Source organism: Chenopodium album, chromosome 1 (assembly GCF_948465745.1).
Source record: "Chenopodium album chromosome 1, dcCheAlbu1.1, whole genome shotgun sequence".
Classification (NCBI taxonomy): domain Eukaryota; kingdom Viridiplantae; phylum Streptophyta; class Magnoliopsida; order Caryophyllales; family Amaranthaceae; genus Chenopodium; species Chenopodium album.
The window spans coordinates 57,885,541-57,903,880 of record NC_137834.1 but is presented as its reverse complement, the minus strand read 5'-3'; the positions used below and the strand labels follow the sequence as shown (position 1 = coordinate 57,903,880).

Sequence of the window (18,340 nt, the reverse complement as noted above, 5' to 3'; positions counted from 1 at the left end):
GGCGGCGTGGTGGGTTGTTAGGGTTTCGTTCGTTGTCTTAGTTTTTATGTTTCTTCCTGTTTTCTCTTTTAGGAGTCTTTGTGGGCTTTTTAGTTTTGTTATTTTTTCTGTCTGTGTGGTGTGGTTGGGTGATATGGGGCATGCAGATCGGTGTACCGATCTTCTGGTGCTGGATTTAAGCCGGGTTTTTTGGCTATGGGGCTTCGGTTTGATCTTCTGTTGGTTTGAACTAAAGGGTTATGCTTCCATGCTGATATCTGTGTTTGAATCGGAGATTGTCTTGTCTAAGGTGAAGTGTACGACACCAATTTTGATTTCGGGTCGAGGAGTACGGGATTCTGAGCCAATGAAGGTTCACGTCAGAAACTACAACATATTGCCAGACCCCCTTGCAAGAGGCTGCATAGGACAGCGTTATATGAGCCAAGGGTACTTAAGAAAGTCATTTTGCAAGCGCAATTGTAGTTTTCTTTATTTCGAACTTGTAATTGGTTCTTTTGTCTTTGTATTGTTCGATTACGATCTCTTATGTAAGTGCCGTATGGCTTATTATTAATGAATTTTAATCTCCCCCCTCCAAAAAAAAAAAAAAAAAAAGTGAAAAGAATTGACAATAAATAAACATTTGTTACACCGATTTACTCGTGAATTGTCGATAAAATTCCCAACTTAATACTATAAAAAGAAGTATATTAAGGGCTTATATGCAGCCCTATAGCATTACCCTTATTTTTAATGTTTATTAAAATGCATTTATAAATAAGTACTTCCTCCATTTTTAAATACTTGCTCCACTTTCCTTTTAGGGCCGTTTTTAAATACTTGCTCCATTTCCTTATTTGAAAAGCCTTTATAATATTTAATTCATTTCTCTCAATTAGTGGAACCCAATTTTATTACTTTTAGATTCTCTCCTTCAATTTACCTTCCACTAATCTCACTACCTCTATATTTTATTTCTTTCTCCAATTTCTCCTAAATCTTCGCGCATGGAAAAATGAAGCAAGTATTTAAAAACAAAGGACGTGTTTACTATTATGGTTACTAGACCAGATCAAACCAAGCCTCAACTAAAAAATTTTATTGGGTTTAGGTCGCCTAAATAATCTATTTTTGTTTAATTTTTTGTTTTGCCTATTATTAATATAGATTATGACCTAATAAAATATATATATTTGATGTGTATGATTTTTTTTTATTAAATTTTATTTGTTGGACAAAATTATTTTTCTTATAAAAATTAGACTTATGGTACATGGCACAAACCTTAAGCTAATTATGTCATTAAAATTGGGACTAAAGCAGTATATTAGTACGGAGTACAACATTTCTATAGATATTCTCGTGAAATGCTGTATGACTTGGATCAATAGTTATTATTTACCTTTGTACAGATGTTAGGATCACTAGGATTTATTTACATTAGCCTTTTTTTTTTTTTTTTTTTTTTTTTTTTCTAAGTCTCTAAGATAAACACAAATACTCTACATTTCTCTTTCGTAGCTGTATTCCTTTAACTCCATTATTTAAGAGCGCAACCTATTTATTGTTAACCCATGAGGCCTTGACCCCTTAGTTTAAAGATCATAGAGTATTGTTAGTTGATCTTTCTGAATGCATCTTCTTCTCTCATCCTTTAATAGTCACCATTGTTGGCGTGTGTATAGTCTATTTTGTGGCCACACTATTTTTTGAGATCATATCACATTATCACGTATGTTCCCTCACGTTTAAATGATTTACTAACTACAACTGCATAAAGTTAGGAACAAGACGGGCCATACGGGCCTGCGTGACATGTTAGCGTGTTTTGTAGAAATGTCAAAATCACACCCAATCCGACCCAATCTGAAATCGACTTGTGTGAACATAATAAGTTAGTATAACTTAACTTTAAAAATTGACCTGACCCAATTTGACCTCATCAAATCAGATCCAAACATCCGAATTAACACTTCTAGTGTTTTGTTCTTATTTAGACCATAGTTGAATAAACTGATTAAGGAAAGTATTTTATAACATATTCTTGGGCCTCAACCATCAGCTTAAGTTTTTGGTTGAGTTGGTCCTTTAACATGGTATCAGAGACAACGTGACATAGAGGTCACGAATTCAAATCTCATTCACCCTTCCTATAAAACATATTATATTCATGGGCCTCAACCATCAGTTTAAACTTTTGGTTGAGTTGGTCCTCTAACATGGTATCAGAGCCAGCGTGACACAAAGGTCACGGGTTCGAATCTCATCCGCCCCTCCTTCAAAGTGGAATTATTTTGCACCAGGTATGGGTGGGCTTGTGTTGCATCCACATTTCAAGCCCAAAGTGCATTTCATGTGAGGGGGAGTGACAGAGTATAAAAACATATTCATGAGCCTCAACCATCATTTTAAGCTTTTGGTTGATTTGGTCCTCTAACATGGTATTAGAGCCAGCATAACACAAAGGTCACGAGTTTGAATCTCCTTCGCCCCTCATTCAAAGTGGAATAATTCGCACTAGGTATGGGTGGGCCTGTGTTACGTCCACATTTCAAGCCCAAAGGGCCTTTCATGTGAGGGGTAGTGATAGAGTATAAAAACATATTCTCGGGCTTCAACCATAAGTTTAAGCTTTTGGTTGAGTTGATCCACTACCTAGTATCGGAGCCAACATGACATAGAAGTCACGGGTTCGAATCTCATCCACACCTCCTTCAAAGTGGATTTAATTCGCGCTAGGTATGGGTGGGCCTGTGTTGCATCCACATTTCAAGCCCAAAGTGCATTTCATGTGAGGGGGAGTGACAGATTATAAAAACATATTCCTGAGCCTTAACCATTAGTTTAAGCATTTGGTTGATTTGGTCCTCTAACATGGTATTACAGCCAGCATAACACAAAGGTCACGATTTTGAATCTCATCCGTCTCTCCTTCAAAGTGGAATAATTCGCACTAGGTATGAGTGAGCCTGTGGTACATCCACATTTCAATCCCTAAGGGCCTTTCATCTGAGGGATAGTGATAGAGTAGAAAAACATATTCTCGGGCTTTAACCATAAGTTTAAGCTTTTGGTTGAGTTGGTCCACTACCTGGTATCGGAGCCAACGTGACATAGAGGTCACGGGTTCGAATCTCATCCACCCCTCCTTCAATGTGGATTTAATTCACGCTAGGTATGGGTGGACTTGTGTTGCATCCACCACTAGGCGAAAATATGAATTGGCCACCGGTTCAAAACCCCCCAATGCCACCGGTTTTGAACCGGTGGTCATTTGGGGGGTGGCAATAATCTTCTAAAAAGCCATCGGTTCAAAACCGGGGGCAAAAACAAGTATTGCCATCGGTTAACCGGTGGCAATAATGCTTCCTGCTTTTTTTTTTTTTTTGGATATTACATATAAATGCCACCGGTTAACCGGTGGAAATAACATACATGATTGAATTTTTTTTTTTATTTTCCTACAATTATAATGATAATAATAATATAAAAAAAAAAACCGTGTAAAATATCAGGCAAATACAATAGGAGAGCAATGAAATATAATTTCATTATATTCAACAATAACAGTTATTGTACAATACAAAAAAAAAAATTACAATGAATTATAATAACAATGAAATTCAACTTCAAATTATTATTGTACAATACAAAAACAAAAAAAAATATATAATAATAATTACAACATCAAAAACATTATTCCAAAATCAAAGTCTTGAATCTTGTTGCATCAATTAACACCTGCATCAATTAAAACCCAAAAATTAATAAACTCACAAAAAAATGCCTAATAAAAGCCAGAAAATTCGCCTAACAAAACATAGAATATCGATTAACAAAATAAAACCCAGAAAATTCGCCTAATAATAATCGCATAAAAAATTAATACGAAAAGGATGAAAACCCCAAAAAAAATTGTCTGTAGATCCGAAAAAACAAGAACTCTAGATCCGAAAAAAATTAATATGAAAATTAAAGGATGAAAACCCCAAAATAAATCAACTAAAATTAGTTTTAAAAAACCCAGAAAAAACCCACAAAAATAAAAACAAAAACCCCGAAATTGATTTTCATTAACTTAGAAAAAAAAAACCAGAATTAAAATCGAATTAAACCTAAGAGATCGAATTAAAATCGAATAAAAAACTCAGAAAATTCCAAAATCGATTTAAATCAAATTAAACCCTAACCTCGAATAATTAAACCCACCCACCACCATAACCACAACCACCACCACAACCCCCGAATTTCACTAAAAACCCCCGACTTTATGTTGAATTTGGGTTATAAAACTAGGCGAAAATATGAATTGGCCACCCAATAAAACTCATAATTCGATTTAAAAAACCCAGAAAAAATCGATTTAAAAACCCAGATAAATTGGATTTAAAAACCCTGAAAAACAAAGAAGAAATCAATTAAAATAGATTAAAATTAAATCAAATAAAGTTCGAATTAAAACCGAGTAAAATCGAATTAAAATTTTTTAAAAAATCGATTAAAATCAAACCCTAACCTCTATTAAAGTCGGTGTTGCTCATGCATGTGTTCGTGGTGTTATTGTAGCGGCGGTGGTGTTATTGTTGCGGGGGTGGTGGAAAAATTGGTGGTGGTGGTGGAGATCGAAGGAGAAGAGGTGGTGGGGAGATCGAGGGAGAAGAGATGGTTGTGGAGATCGAGGGAGAAGAGATGGTGGTGGAGATCGAAGGAGAAGAGGTGGTGGTGGTGGTGCAGATCGAAGGAGAAGACCGATTGAAGGAGATGAGAAAGAGAGGAGAGAGAAAGAGGAGGAGAGGGAAGAGGGGAGAGAGAAACGACTCAGAGGGGGAGAGAGTAGGGTTTGGGGTTTATATGAAGAAGAAGGGCCGTGCTTTTTTTTTTTTAATCAAATATTGCCACCGGTTCAAAACCAGTGGCCTTAAGCATTTTTGCCACTGGTTCGGTTTGAACCGGTGGCAATAATATTTACCCTATACCCGCCCATTTTTTAAACCACCGGTTTACAAAAACCGGTGGCATTTTCAATTTTTCTACTAGTGCACATTTCAAGCCCTTAGTATATATAATCATCGCTACATACAGACAACAATCTTCGACGACTGTCGACTACAGACAATAATTTTTAACTACGATAAGAGATATCTAAACTATTAATTATATTTGTTGCTTAATCAATTAATCTTAGCCTTTGAATATAATATTTTTTTTAAAAATAAAAAAAAATCTAATTTACACATCATTTAAGTCATGACCAGTCAACAAAGTGTTGTTTGTTTTTCCTTTTCATTGGGTTTTTTTTTTTTTTCAAATTATAAAATTGATAATAGTCATTTAAAATAAATTGGGAAATTCTCTTTGGTAGACCTCTAATAATAAACATTCTCAGTGGTCAAATGCAAAAAAAGTTATTATCCTTGGTGAACCATTTTTAAAAAGTTTTATCAATGGTAACATTAAGCAAGGTAATTAGGCATTTTAAGCGTAACTATGGTTAACTAATGATGTAATGACTAATTTGACCCTATGGTTAACCCCTTCTTAGATTTTTTTAAAGGAAAAAAAAACCCCAAACCCCTCACCTAGCCACCAACATCACTGCCGGCGGCTAACCCCCAGCCGGCTTGCCTTCCCACCTCCGGTCGGCGATGCCTGACCTCTACCACCTCCGGCCGGCGACGCCCCACCTCGGCCCCGTTCCTCCTCCCTTTCCCATTTCCCCCATCAATCACCACCTGCCCCACCTCCTCTCTTTCCCAGTTCCCCCACCACCGTTCGTGGGCCCTTATCGCACCCAAATCCATCACGAAAACCAACACCCCTCCTCGACAAACCCCCTCCCCGACAAAACCACCACAAACCCTTGAAATCTACCCAAAACCACCAGAAAACCGAAACCTATTTCTTGGGTTTGGTTTCAAAACCCTAAACGGGTTTGGGTATTTTCTGGTGTTTTGGGGTTTTTAAGGGTTTTTTGCCGGCGAACAAGGGAGGGGGGGTGGTCGGGGAAGAGCGCCGGTTTTGTGGTGGTTAGAGTGATCGGCGGTGGGCATTGGGTGGGGAAAACAGGAAGGGTCGAAAAAGGGGGAGAGAGAGAGGAGGTGGGGGCGGGGGAGGCGGGGCGTCACCAAGGGAGGTCGGCGCACCAGTGAAGGTAGAGCTGGGCGCTGGTGCCGGCGTCGGTGGGGGTGTAGGAGGGGGAGGGGGAGAGGGAATGGTGGCGAATGGTGGGGAAGGTGGTGGCAGGGTGGTGTTTTTATTTTTTATTTTTTTAATTAATTTTAAAATGGGGGTATTTTAGGCAAACAACTTTTTTTTACTTAGAATGGTTAACCATAGTTAAGAAATGCCTAATTACCTTGCTTAATGTTACCATTGATTAAACTTTTTAAAACATGGTTCACCAAGAATAATAACTTTTTTTGCATTTGACCACTGAGAATGTAATCCCCCGTATTTTTAAACATTTTATAAATGAAAATTTATTTTATTTATAATATTTATTTGTTATTTTTCATAATTTAATTTCAAAAGTTTCAAATTATTAATCTGGGTCGAAAATTATTTGAACAAATTATTTTATGCACCTTTATTCTACAATTTATGTCCAATCACACAAGCCTAACCCATTTGTTTACTTAATCGACCCATTATTTTTATGAGGCCCAATCTTTCTTTTTACCCTAAAATAATTCTCTCCTATAAATACCCCATGAATCTCCAAAAATTTCCCACACAAAAAGGTTAGTCTTATTTTCATCCTCTTTTGTTTCATTATTTTACTTAATGTTAATTTAATTGTTTTGGGTTTTGATTTTAGTATAAAGATTATATTTTTAGTATCAAATTATATTTTAATGGTATAAAGATTATAAATTTCAGATTATATTTATGTTATAAATTTCATATTTTATGAATTATAAACCTAGGGTTTCAATTTATTGAAAATCATGATTTAGGGTTTTTATGAACAATTGATTTAGGGCTTTTGTAGTAATGATGTTTTGAAATTTTTGGTGATTATAACTACTGATTAGTTTAACTTAATTCCAGATTATTTTGAACACGTAGATTCGTGTTTTAATTTTTAGATTTTCGTTCGTTAATATTAATCCCGTTTTAATCCCGATCAGATTCTGAACTCATCCGATTTTGATGAAAAAGTAGTGTTTTCCATGTGAAAACAACGTTTTAAGAAAGATTTACTACCTTGGTAGTAAGTACTACCCTCTCGTGGCCAAATTCAGCCTCTAAATATGATTTTCGGGCAGTTTTGTTATTTTAACGAAGTTTTTTTATAATTAAAATATTATCCTTGAGTTTGATTGATAAAATTAATTATGTTTAAAGTTAATTAAGCATAATTATATGTTTTTTATTGAAGTTTTAAGTGCTAGAAGTAGTTTCTAAGTACTACTTTTGGTGTTTTATAAAGAGGGTTTAATCACCCATTAAAAAGGGAGATTATTAGGGGTTTTTAAATAATTTAAAGATTTTTATTAAACTTTAAACTTGCTGTAATTTCATGTATAAGAGTGTATTTTAAGGTTTTTATGAAAAAAATTTAAAGAACTATATATAAGCCTTTAATTTTAACTAAAGGGAGGGTTTTAAAGTGTTGTTTGATTTGGATTTTGAAGGTTTAAAAGTAAGTTAGTATTGCTGTAAATTTGATTGATTGGGTATTGATTGAGATGTTATTATTTAGCTTAGGAGAGGAGTTTATTGAAGGTGATTTCTAGTTAGTAAAGTGGCATACCAATTCGTTTGCTCAAGGTACGTACGAGTTACGAAACCTTTCTTTTAGGTGCATGTTTAAGGACGGATCGAGAACTTAGTATCATGTATAGGATTGACAGGGTTAAATTGTTTGGTTATACATTGTGAATTTCAAATTATGTGCACTATTTTATAATGCAAGTATTGTTTGTGCTCTAATTATGCAAGGTGCGTTTAGAGGCAAAGGTATGTGATTGGTAAAAAGATTAATTTATTACTCATTCATGATTATGCAAACAGGATGAGTAAATGAAGGATTTAAGTCTTATAAGACGAGGTTAAGGTTTTGGGGTGCCTTATGCACTCAAGGTGTTTATACACCGAGGTAGTAAAGGATTAAATAATAAGTGTTGTTTGTCACTAATAAATCAAGAATTGAAATTTGAAACTTGTCTTATTTGATTAAATTGTGTTTAGAATGTTTGTACTGTTATGTATATGAGTCATCACCAAGTCTAAACCTGTAAATCACGTAAAGTGCAAGATGGATGAGCAGTAAAACTCTGGATTGGTGCAATTCTCGAGTAATGACAATCAGGGGTTGGGGTACATGGGGTATTAGCCGTGTACTTTTCTCGAGGCCTTCTGATCTACGAGTCTCTTATTTCAAATATTTTTCAAAACTAGGAGTTAGGTGAGATCTCATACTAACTACGGTCACGGAGTCGCGCCCGTGGTCGTTGGATGTTTATTGATGTTTCCGAAAGGAGGCATGGGGTTTTTCTTTTATTGATGTTCCAAATGGAGCATGGGTTGGACAACCTTGTCTATTGTGTAATCCAATGAATAAAAATAATGATTTACCTATTATTAATTAATGGAGTCTTAGTAATATAAATAGTTGAGTCGTGTGTTGAGTCTATAATTTAATGATGCATGATGATTGATTATTAGTAGCATGTTATGGATTTCTTAATTTATTTTGCAGCTTGTATGAACTCAGCTTTGCTGATTGCGTGCTTTGTGTGTCTTTCTTTGGTCATGGCCTTCGCCTTTCAATGACCCTGTGACGATCCAATTTTTACACTTGTAATATTGGGGAACAGATTAACCACAGGTTCTTACATACGCATCATTCGCATCAGGGTTGTGGGATTTTGAGTGGAGAGTTAGTTATTGTTCGCAGTTTGTTTTCTTTTGCAAGTTTGAATTTATTTAAACTCGGTTTTATTTTTATACTATTTCTTCTAGTTTGGATTTTGAATAAGGACCTTAATGGTTCCAGCTTGTATCATTTAATTTGGTTTTGGTTATTGGTTTTGAAACTTATTTATAACTGAGTTAGTTTTTCCGCTGCTATTTTCTGATAAAGCCTTAACGTTTGAACACGTGGCGGTAGCACGCCAGTAATTCTCTTGGATTTTCTTCAGGGTATTTACAGGTTTTAAGAGAGAATTATTGGGGTGTTACAGAGAATGTTTATTATTAGAGGTCTACCAAAGAGAATTTCCCAAATAAATTTTAAAAAACAAAAACATTTCTACAAGTTCATCCCCATTTTAAAAGCTTCATACTCATATTAATAGTTTTAACCATTTTTAATGGCGCACTCCATCTTCAACCTTCAACCTTTATTTTTTGTCCAGCCAAATCTCATCCTCAAATTATCAAAGTATTTATAAAATCAATAGTTTTAATGTATAATCATCATATTTATGCATCAATTTAAATTAATTAATAATGAGATTGAAATCAATTTAGTAATATGTATGCATAATTTGGTTACAAAAATCTTGCATTGTCTTATGATTTCGTGATTAATTTTTATAAGTCATATGATTTCGTGTGTAATTTTTATTAGTCATCTGATTATTTTTGAGTAATACGCCATCGTTGAATGTTGAAACTACAATATCATTGATGAAATTGATGGGAGTTGTTTATGTTGAAAAAAATACCTGAAAGAGTTACGTATTTTAGCCTTTTTAGCATTATTTGGGGAGGGAATATATAACAAAATATTTTTATATTTGATTGTTTCAATTATGTTAATAAGTAATGATAAAATCTGATGTAAGTATGTACAAAAACCCATATAAATGGTTTTGTATAAATAAAAAATGAAATAAGACAAACATAAATAATTAAAACTCAACCTTTAATTTGTTATTGTTAATGGTGTCGTTCTTTAAATCATCGTTAACTTAATCTTCCATCATCATAAACGAAGTATATATCAAAATTGATCTTCAAACTTATTAATCTTTATTTTATTAACTTTACATGAAATCATCATTAGCTTATGTCGATCTCTCAATTTTTACAAACATATTAAAGTAACGATTTTTTACCAAATAGCCTTGAGTAATTTGTTTATTCACAATATACCTGTAGACACCCATTTGTGTCTCCCCAAAACCAAACCCAGTGATGAATACCTTTCATGTCATTTGATTATCGAACATAGCGAAAGTGTGAAAAGTCTAGTGATGAGGATGTTTATTAAAATATATCTTCTTTCTGTTTAGTTTGATCCATGATATGGGTCCAATAAGCCCAATTCCGATATAAAAAGAGGAAGTTATGGCAAAAATACTAAACTGGGCTCGGTTTGGTTCTTATATGCGGCCCAATGATCTAGAGGAGGACATATTATTAATTATCTGATATGTCCATTTTATATAGTAATTTACCCCCGTCCCTTGGTCATAATTAGTAGTGTTTTTGGCTCTTTCGAGCCACTTTTATTACTGTAGGGAATCATTTCAAGCCTTAAAAATCCCACTAGCTTGAACCCCACTGTGATCATACACTAAAGTACGGTGGCGTCCAAAAGGGAAGAAGATAGAGCAAAAGAGTCGCCAACAAGTTTTTAAGGAACTTGTAAACCGTTCACGAGGTGAAGGTTACACCCCTTAACGATCCAAGAGATCGTCAACTCCATAAGGTCATGAACCAAATAAGGGTTCGGGGATGATGGTACAAATCCAACCTAAAAGAGATTGAACCTGCCCTAATATTAGGCCTCTACTTTATTCTGCTCGTATTCATGTGCGCTTTCTGATTAACATACAATCAATAGGATTAACCCTAAACCTGTTTAATCTATGTTGGTTGAACATTAATGCACAAACAAATCTATTATTGGCGATCACTTGAAATTATAATCACAATAAACCCTAAACAAGATTATTAATATCTTATTAAGCGTGATTACAAGTACCAAGTTCCCTTTAAACATGCATAAAAAGGTGTGATCAAGCAATAAATATATAATTCATCAAGCAACATAATAAATAATCAACATCATGAATAATAATTATAATAATAATAATAACAATCATAATCATGTTAAAGCATAGCAAGATCCTAGGCATGATACTAACAAGATTAATAACAAACCCTAGCATGTCACTAAGCAATAAAAATCAAATCTTTAGCCCTAACATGATACTAACAATCATAAATATTAGGAAGAGAATAAAAGGCATCATACTTTTAATCATACTTAATATTAAAGTTACCCTAGACATGATACTAGGAATCAAAATAACAATCTAAGCATGATTTCTATATCATAATATCAATTAAACCATTAAAGTACTTACTTGGATGCCTCGTACCTCTTTCTAATAACAAAATACACACGTTAGTAACTTCAAGGAAAATAATAATCAAAACAATCAAATTAAATAATTAAAATAGAGATTTGGGACCAAACCCTCAGAAATTAAACCTTTCACGTCTAGGGCGAAGGCAACTTCGAATATGGCTAGGTGTTTCTAGATCTAATGAATGCGGAATTTTGTATGAAAACCAAAGTTTAGAAAAGAAAGAATGAATGAAGAGATGAATGAATTCAAAGAATTTGATGAATGATTGAGAGTTGATGAAGACTTAAGAATAGAGAGAATTGGTGAATGATAGATGTAGATGATGAAGATAGTTGATGAAGAATTAAGAATAAGGAGAATTCGTGAATGAAAACGGAGTTTTTGATACGATATTTATAGAGAAAATCTTCCAAAAAATATAATTTATCAAAACAGAGTATGAAGACCACAAATCCACCTTGGCGCCAGACCTGGCTCATTGGCGCCAGGAACTGTGGCTAGCGCCAGGCGCCAATTCTGGCGTCTGGCTCTAATCTTGATTCCAGGCGCCAAGGCCTGGGGTTGGACGCCAAACCGGATTTTAACGCGTTTTCGAAAATCTGATAATTTTACCGTACTGGAAGATAAAATAATATAATTTCGGTCGAAAATGCTATTTGATCTAATTAAAACTCTGAAGAATCCTAATTGAATTAAAAATGATAAAACCTTCTAGAATGTTCAAGAAGACCAAAACCATTCCTAATTACATTAGGAATGATAAATCATATTAGGCCCTCCCCTAGATCATTGGGCCGTACTTAAAACTCAAACCGGGCCCAGTTTAGTAAATTGGCCATAAATTCCTCAATCTTCATCGGAATTGGGCTTATAATATATCGCTGGAAAGGTCTTTGCAAGCCCCATCCAACTACACCACTATTGGACCCATATTATGGACCAACCAAACTGGATTGGCTGTTTTCTTAAAATAAAGTTTTCAAAAACAGAGAGAAGAGAAAAGAAAAGAAAAGAAAATAAAACTTTCCGCAACACTAGACCTTTCCACACTTTCGTTTCATTCGATTATGATTCGACGTGAAAGGTACTCATCACTGGGTTTGGTTTTGGGGAGACACAAATGGGTGTCTACAATTACTAATTTGTGTTTTCTAGTGTTTTCGTAGTTTTAGTTGTGTTTTACAGGAAATTGCACTTTTGGAGCATTTTTCCGGGTTTTATGGATCGACTACGAAAGCTAGAAGGACACGACCACTTTTGAAGCCCAGGATCGGTGAGAGCCGATGATTAAGGGCTCGGTATGAGATACCGAGGTTATTGGATCGTTTAATCAAGACCCGGTGAGGAAACTTAGATTGGGCCGAGGAATTGAGCCCAATCGAAATCCGAGCCTCGAAGAAGAAGACCGGGCCCGATCGGACAAGCTTGCGCCCGATCGGGCAAGCGCGCATAAGAGAGCACCAGCAAGAAGGCGCGCTCGATCGGGTGAGCGTTAGCTCGATCGGGCGCGGCTGCCCAGATGGATCGTGAAGAAAAAGGCGGGCCCGATCGGGCGGCCCTTCGCCCGATCGGGCGCGTGTTTTTCTCAGAGATAGATTAGTTTTAATTTTTTGTAGGGAATGTTTAAGTACGAGATTTGTACGTAATTTTGAGGATGACCTTCTTTCTTAGATTTTCTCTCTCTACTTAGGATTTTTCTCTCTCTTAACTTTTCTCTTAACTCTTGTTCTTAATTACTTTATTAATTCCAGATTCGTTTGGTAACTATTTCTCTTCTCTGAATCTTAGCTATTTATTCTATTCCTTTAATTATGTCTTACTTTATTGCCTTGATTAGTTTAGTTTCTATTATGTGTGAGTAGTTTAATTATAGGGTTTATGGGGATCCATAAATAATATGAAGGGTAATTTATTGTTGTTAATTATCAATGCTAGATTAATTTCCTATTGATTGATTTAATGCTCTGTGACTAGATTAGGCCTGATCTTTTATGCATGAGTTTGACAATTTTGATTCGAGGTTCGACAGATGAGAATTGATGTTTAGGTCTAGTTTCAATAGGCAGATTAATTTATAAATGGGTAAGTCAAGATTCGAGAGATGAGATTTAATACCAGTAGATTAATTCTCTGATTGTAATACGTAGCGAAAGCCCTTTACGATCTGGTTAATTGATGCATTGATGATTGACTATTATTAATTTTTGATATTGCATGATAACTTCTTATTGAATTGTTTTAACGCTTTACAATTTTGGCTTGTAAAAGTATAGCAATATTGAATTGATGAATCGAGCAGATGTTAATTTGATATTAAAGGCTATTTTCAATAGGAACTTAGATCTAGTAAATTGCGAGAGCCTGTTAGATCTATGTTGATTAATAAATTGCGAGAGCTTGTTAATCATGTTATTTATGCAATGTCAATGATTGATTATTATGTTTTACCCTGGAGTATTATTTATTGGTGAACCTATGCCCTAGATTTTTTTATATTATTTTCTCCTTATTCTCAATCTCCGTGGTTTAGTTATTATTCAAATATAAATATCGGTTACTTCATAATCTAGATTATATTAGTTAATTAGGAATAAAAAGACTTGTTTCCCTGTGGAGTTCGACCCTACTTCCCTATCTACTTTAGTTAGAGGACTTAGGTATTTATTTTTGATTAGGGGATACGGCTTTACCCTGTCAAAATAAGGCGCCGTTGCCGGGGAAACGGTTCTATTTTTATTTCTGATTATTTTGCTTCTAGTTTTTGTTTATGCCCAGGTGTTCCAGATCAGGTTATATCCCATTCGATCCTGAGATCGAACGTTCCTTCCATAGATAGAAAAATCTCTACAAGCAAATCCTGGCGGATTCTGGTGATAATAATAATAATCACCGCGATCCTCCAACTGGTTCTAGCGATTCAGAGGTATCATCAGACGCAGAATCAGTGATGGCGGTTCCAAAGAAGCTTAGTGATTACTCACAACCCAAGCTTACAGATTTTCCGCATCTCACCCCTACCCCGGCTCTTGATGGGGTTCAATTCGAAATTAAACCTCAATTTATAACGATGATAGAGAGGAAGCAATTCAGTGGAGCTAAGGGTGAAGACCCGAATCTTCACACTGCCGACTATTGTCAATATTGTAACACCATCAGGCAAGCCGGGGTCACTCAAGACCAAATCAGAGAGATTCTCTTTCCCTTCTCTTTAACTGGAAAAGCTAAATTGTGGTTTAATGGCTTAAATAGAACTGCACTTGGTATAACTGACTGGGAAACTCTTGTTTTGAATTTCTATAACAAGTATTATCCTGCAGAGAGAACAGCCGTACTACGGAGTGCGATTCAGAACTTTGCCCAAGAAGCCGATGAATCTTTATATGAGGCTTGGGAGAGGTTCAAGGATTTACAAAGAGAATGCCCCCACCATAATTTAGCACAATGACAGTTAATCCAAGCCTTTTACAATGGCCTTGGAAATTCTTCTCGAATAATTTTAGATTCTGCACCTAGTGGGAGATTTATGAATCTTGATGTTGAAGACGCAGGTCAGGTTATTGAAGACATGGCGATACACAATTCCCAATATGGGAATCCTATAGGATTTGCTAACAAGGGGAAGCATAGTGTTGACTCTATATCCTTTTTGCAAGCTCAGCTGACCTCTATTTGCCAAAAATTAGATAATCTGAGCACTGCTAATGTAGCTAATGTTTCTGCGATTAATAATAATTCTAATGAGGCTTTATGTGAAAATTGTGGTATTTTAGGTCATTGGGAACAAGATTGCAGGAGTTCCGTGGAGCAAGTTAATGTCTTTCAAGCTTATAGGCAGAATAACCCATACTCCAACACCTACAACCCTGGGTATCGGAATCATCCGTACTTTTCCTACCGGAGTACTAATGTTCAAAATCCACCACCACAAGAACCACAGGCGCCACAGCAGCAGCAACAGAAATATTATCATCCCAATGCTGGCCAGAAGAACCAACCATAACAAACCTCCTCATCTTCCGACCCTTCTCGGGTGGAAATTAGAGCAATATTGGTTAATATGCAAAAGCACATGGAGAGTAGAGATGCGACAATTGATCAAATTCTAGCACATAATAAAATTGTAGATAATCAAATTGCGCAACTTTCCGCTACTCTACAAGCCCGCCAACAGGGAGCTCTACCGGCACATTCGACCAGGCCTACGGATCAATCATTTGCAATTACTCTAAGGAGTGGGTCAAACTATGAAGGACCCCCTATGCCCAGAGTTGATGAACCTGATTTATTAAATACTGCTAATCTTGATTCCGTTAAACCAAACAATGTAGTTAATAGCCCTGCAGGGCTAAAGGATAATACTAACATATCTAATTCTACATTGCAGGGTACGACTACAGAGAAGGTGGCTACTCCAGATAAGAGCAATAATGCTCCAAAGCCAATTATCAAACTTCCATTCCCCAATCGTCAATTGAAGACAAACTTGGATAAGCAATTTGGTAGGTTCCTGGAGATGGTAAAAGATTTGAAGGTAACAGTTCCCTTCATTGAATTAATCACACAAATTCCTTCGTATGCAAAATTTATGAAAAAAATATTGACAAGGAAAAGGTCTATTAGTGAGGTAGAGACAGTAGCTTTCACTGCGGAGTGTAGTGCCGTACTTCAAAATAAGTCTCCACCTAAATTAAAAGATCCGGGTAGTTTTGCTATCCCTTGTCTTATAGGCAATCTAATGATTGATAATGCATTATGTGATTGGGGTGCTAGCGTTAGCGTCATGCCATTATCTGTGTGTTCCAAGTTGAATATGGGTAAATTAAAATCTACCAATATAACTCTACAAATGGCCGACCGTTCTTTCAAATACCCCTACGTGTTTTAGAGGATGTCCCCGTTAGAGTAGGTAAATTTTATATACCTGTTGACTTTTGTTCTTGATATGGCTGAGGATGTGCAAACCCCAATTATTTTGGGTAGACCATTCCTTAACACTGCAGGAGCATCATAGATGTGAGAAGTGGCAAGTTAACACTATCAGTAGGGGATGATAAAATTGTTTTTAATCTAAATAATGCCCCTAAAAGCTCCATGACTGAGGAGAAATGTTTTAGTGTTAATGTGGTTGAGAATTATTCTAACAAGCCCCAAGCTCTTGAAAAAGATCCCTTGGAGGCGGTATCTTGTGTTACATCCCTTTCAGATGAGATAGACAAATGGTAGAGGGAAGTCGATGCAATAGAAAGAGCAATCTACACTGTTGGTCTTGGTTTCGAGGATGAAAAGGTGGAACCGATCAAGCAAGTTGTGCAGTTTGAGCCTACGGTAAGTGTTCCGCCAGATCGAGTTGCAAGTGTTGAATGCAATGACAATTTGAAGCAATCCTCGATCAAAGAAGGATCTTTGGTGCGTAGCATTGAAGAACCCCTTACCTAAGTCAAGGAGGATCCACCCGATAAGGTGAATTGGCGTTCCACAAGGTATGTAAGGAAGCCGCGTCATAGCCTAAACACCGCTAGACCGGGTAAGAAACCACCCGATCAAGCGTTATTCCAAGGGTCTTACTTATTTCACTGTGGTAAGAGGGTTGTGCGGGACCTAGATAAACCAGCGCTTTGCGGGAGGCAACCCGGATTTATTGCTTTCTAGACTAATATTTTATTTTATTTTTATTTTTTTACTTTTTCTTAGAGAGGTGAGGAGAGTGAATTTTACCTTTCATGAGTGTTTTTGTACAGGTTTAGATCACAAAGTACGGAGGCTTCAAGAGAAAAAAAATTAGGCGAAGAAAGAGAAGCTCCAGGTCTGGGTACGGGCCCGATCGGGCGCGCACCTACAGTCATATTTGAGCAAGAACTTCGCCCGATCGGGCGCGCAATATTGATTTTATCGGAGATTAATTTCGCCCGATCGGGCAAGGAGTCCCGATCAGGCGCGCAAGTCAGGAAAGAAATCGAGGGAAATTTCGCCCGATCGGGCAAATCCGCCTGATTGGGCGGAATTTTGGAGAAATCGAGTGCCACAAAAAGAAATATTGGGCGAGCAAGGGGCAATTTCCAGGTTCGAGTTCGCGCCCGATCGGGCGGAGCTCGCCCGATCGGGTGTGCACTTTGCAAATTGGCATAAGCCACCTTCGCCCGATCGGGCGCGCCTTTTTATTCCGGGGTTTTAAACCCCTTTCTCCCTTTCTCTTTTCTTTTTCTTTCTCACTTCTTCCTTCTCCTTCACACTTTCTCTCTCTAAAACCTCAATTTTCACACCTTCAACTACACCTTCAATTCAAGATCTCCTCAAATTCACCCATCAAAACCTCAAATTTCTTACATATTCTTAATCTTCATATCTTCCTCTACATTTTCCACCTATTTTCTCCCACTTTCTCTCATACTTCCTTCAAACCCTTAGAGAGAGAAAGCTCCAAACACCAAATTTTTCCACATATAATGGCCTCAAAACGTTCAAGGACACAAAGGGGTGAAAGTTCGAGGGCACCACAACCAACGGTCAACCCAGACCTTCAAATTCCGGGATGGGAGGAGGTTGTCATCACCTCGGAGGAGCAACGGGCTAGGATGTTAAACCTCATTGATCGACAGGTAATCTCTACCCGTTTTATTCATCATCCTACACTAGCTAGATTAGGTTTAGATAAATATGTGGAAAATTGTTCAAAGGTATAGGCATGAGTGGTTTCTTTCAAATGTGTCATGATACGTATGACTATTTAACATTAGAATTTATTTCAAGTTTTAATGTTATTAAAATGAATGCATTAATCACTCATGTACAATTCCGATTATTAAACAACGATGTGACACTAACTCTTAAAGAATTCGAAAAGTTGTTTGATTTGAAATCGGATAAACCGATTGAACCCTCACAAGATCACACCGCCGTGGTCTACAAGAGGCTAACTGGGGAGGATTTGGTTAACCTCCAACATGCCAAAGGGACGTGGATTCAACATCCCATCCCAAAATTTTGGCAAAGATTTGTTGGCCTCACTATTTTTGGGAGGCATGAACCGG

The 18,340-nt window shown here is 36.4% G+C and overlaps 1 non-coding gene across 1 annotated transcript; it reads right to left on the bottom strand.

The window, feature by feature from the left end:
• Window positions 1-14,640: 14,640 nt before the first annotated feature.
• LOC145564863 (small nucleolar RNA R71) lies at window positions 14,641-14,747 on the bottom strand. Its single transcript, XR_014094918.1, has one exon. It is a non-coding gene; the product is annotated as a small nucleolar RNA R71 (small nucleolar RNA).
• Window positions 14,748-18,340: the final 3,593 nt, after the last annotated feature.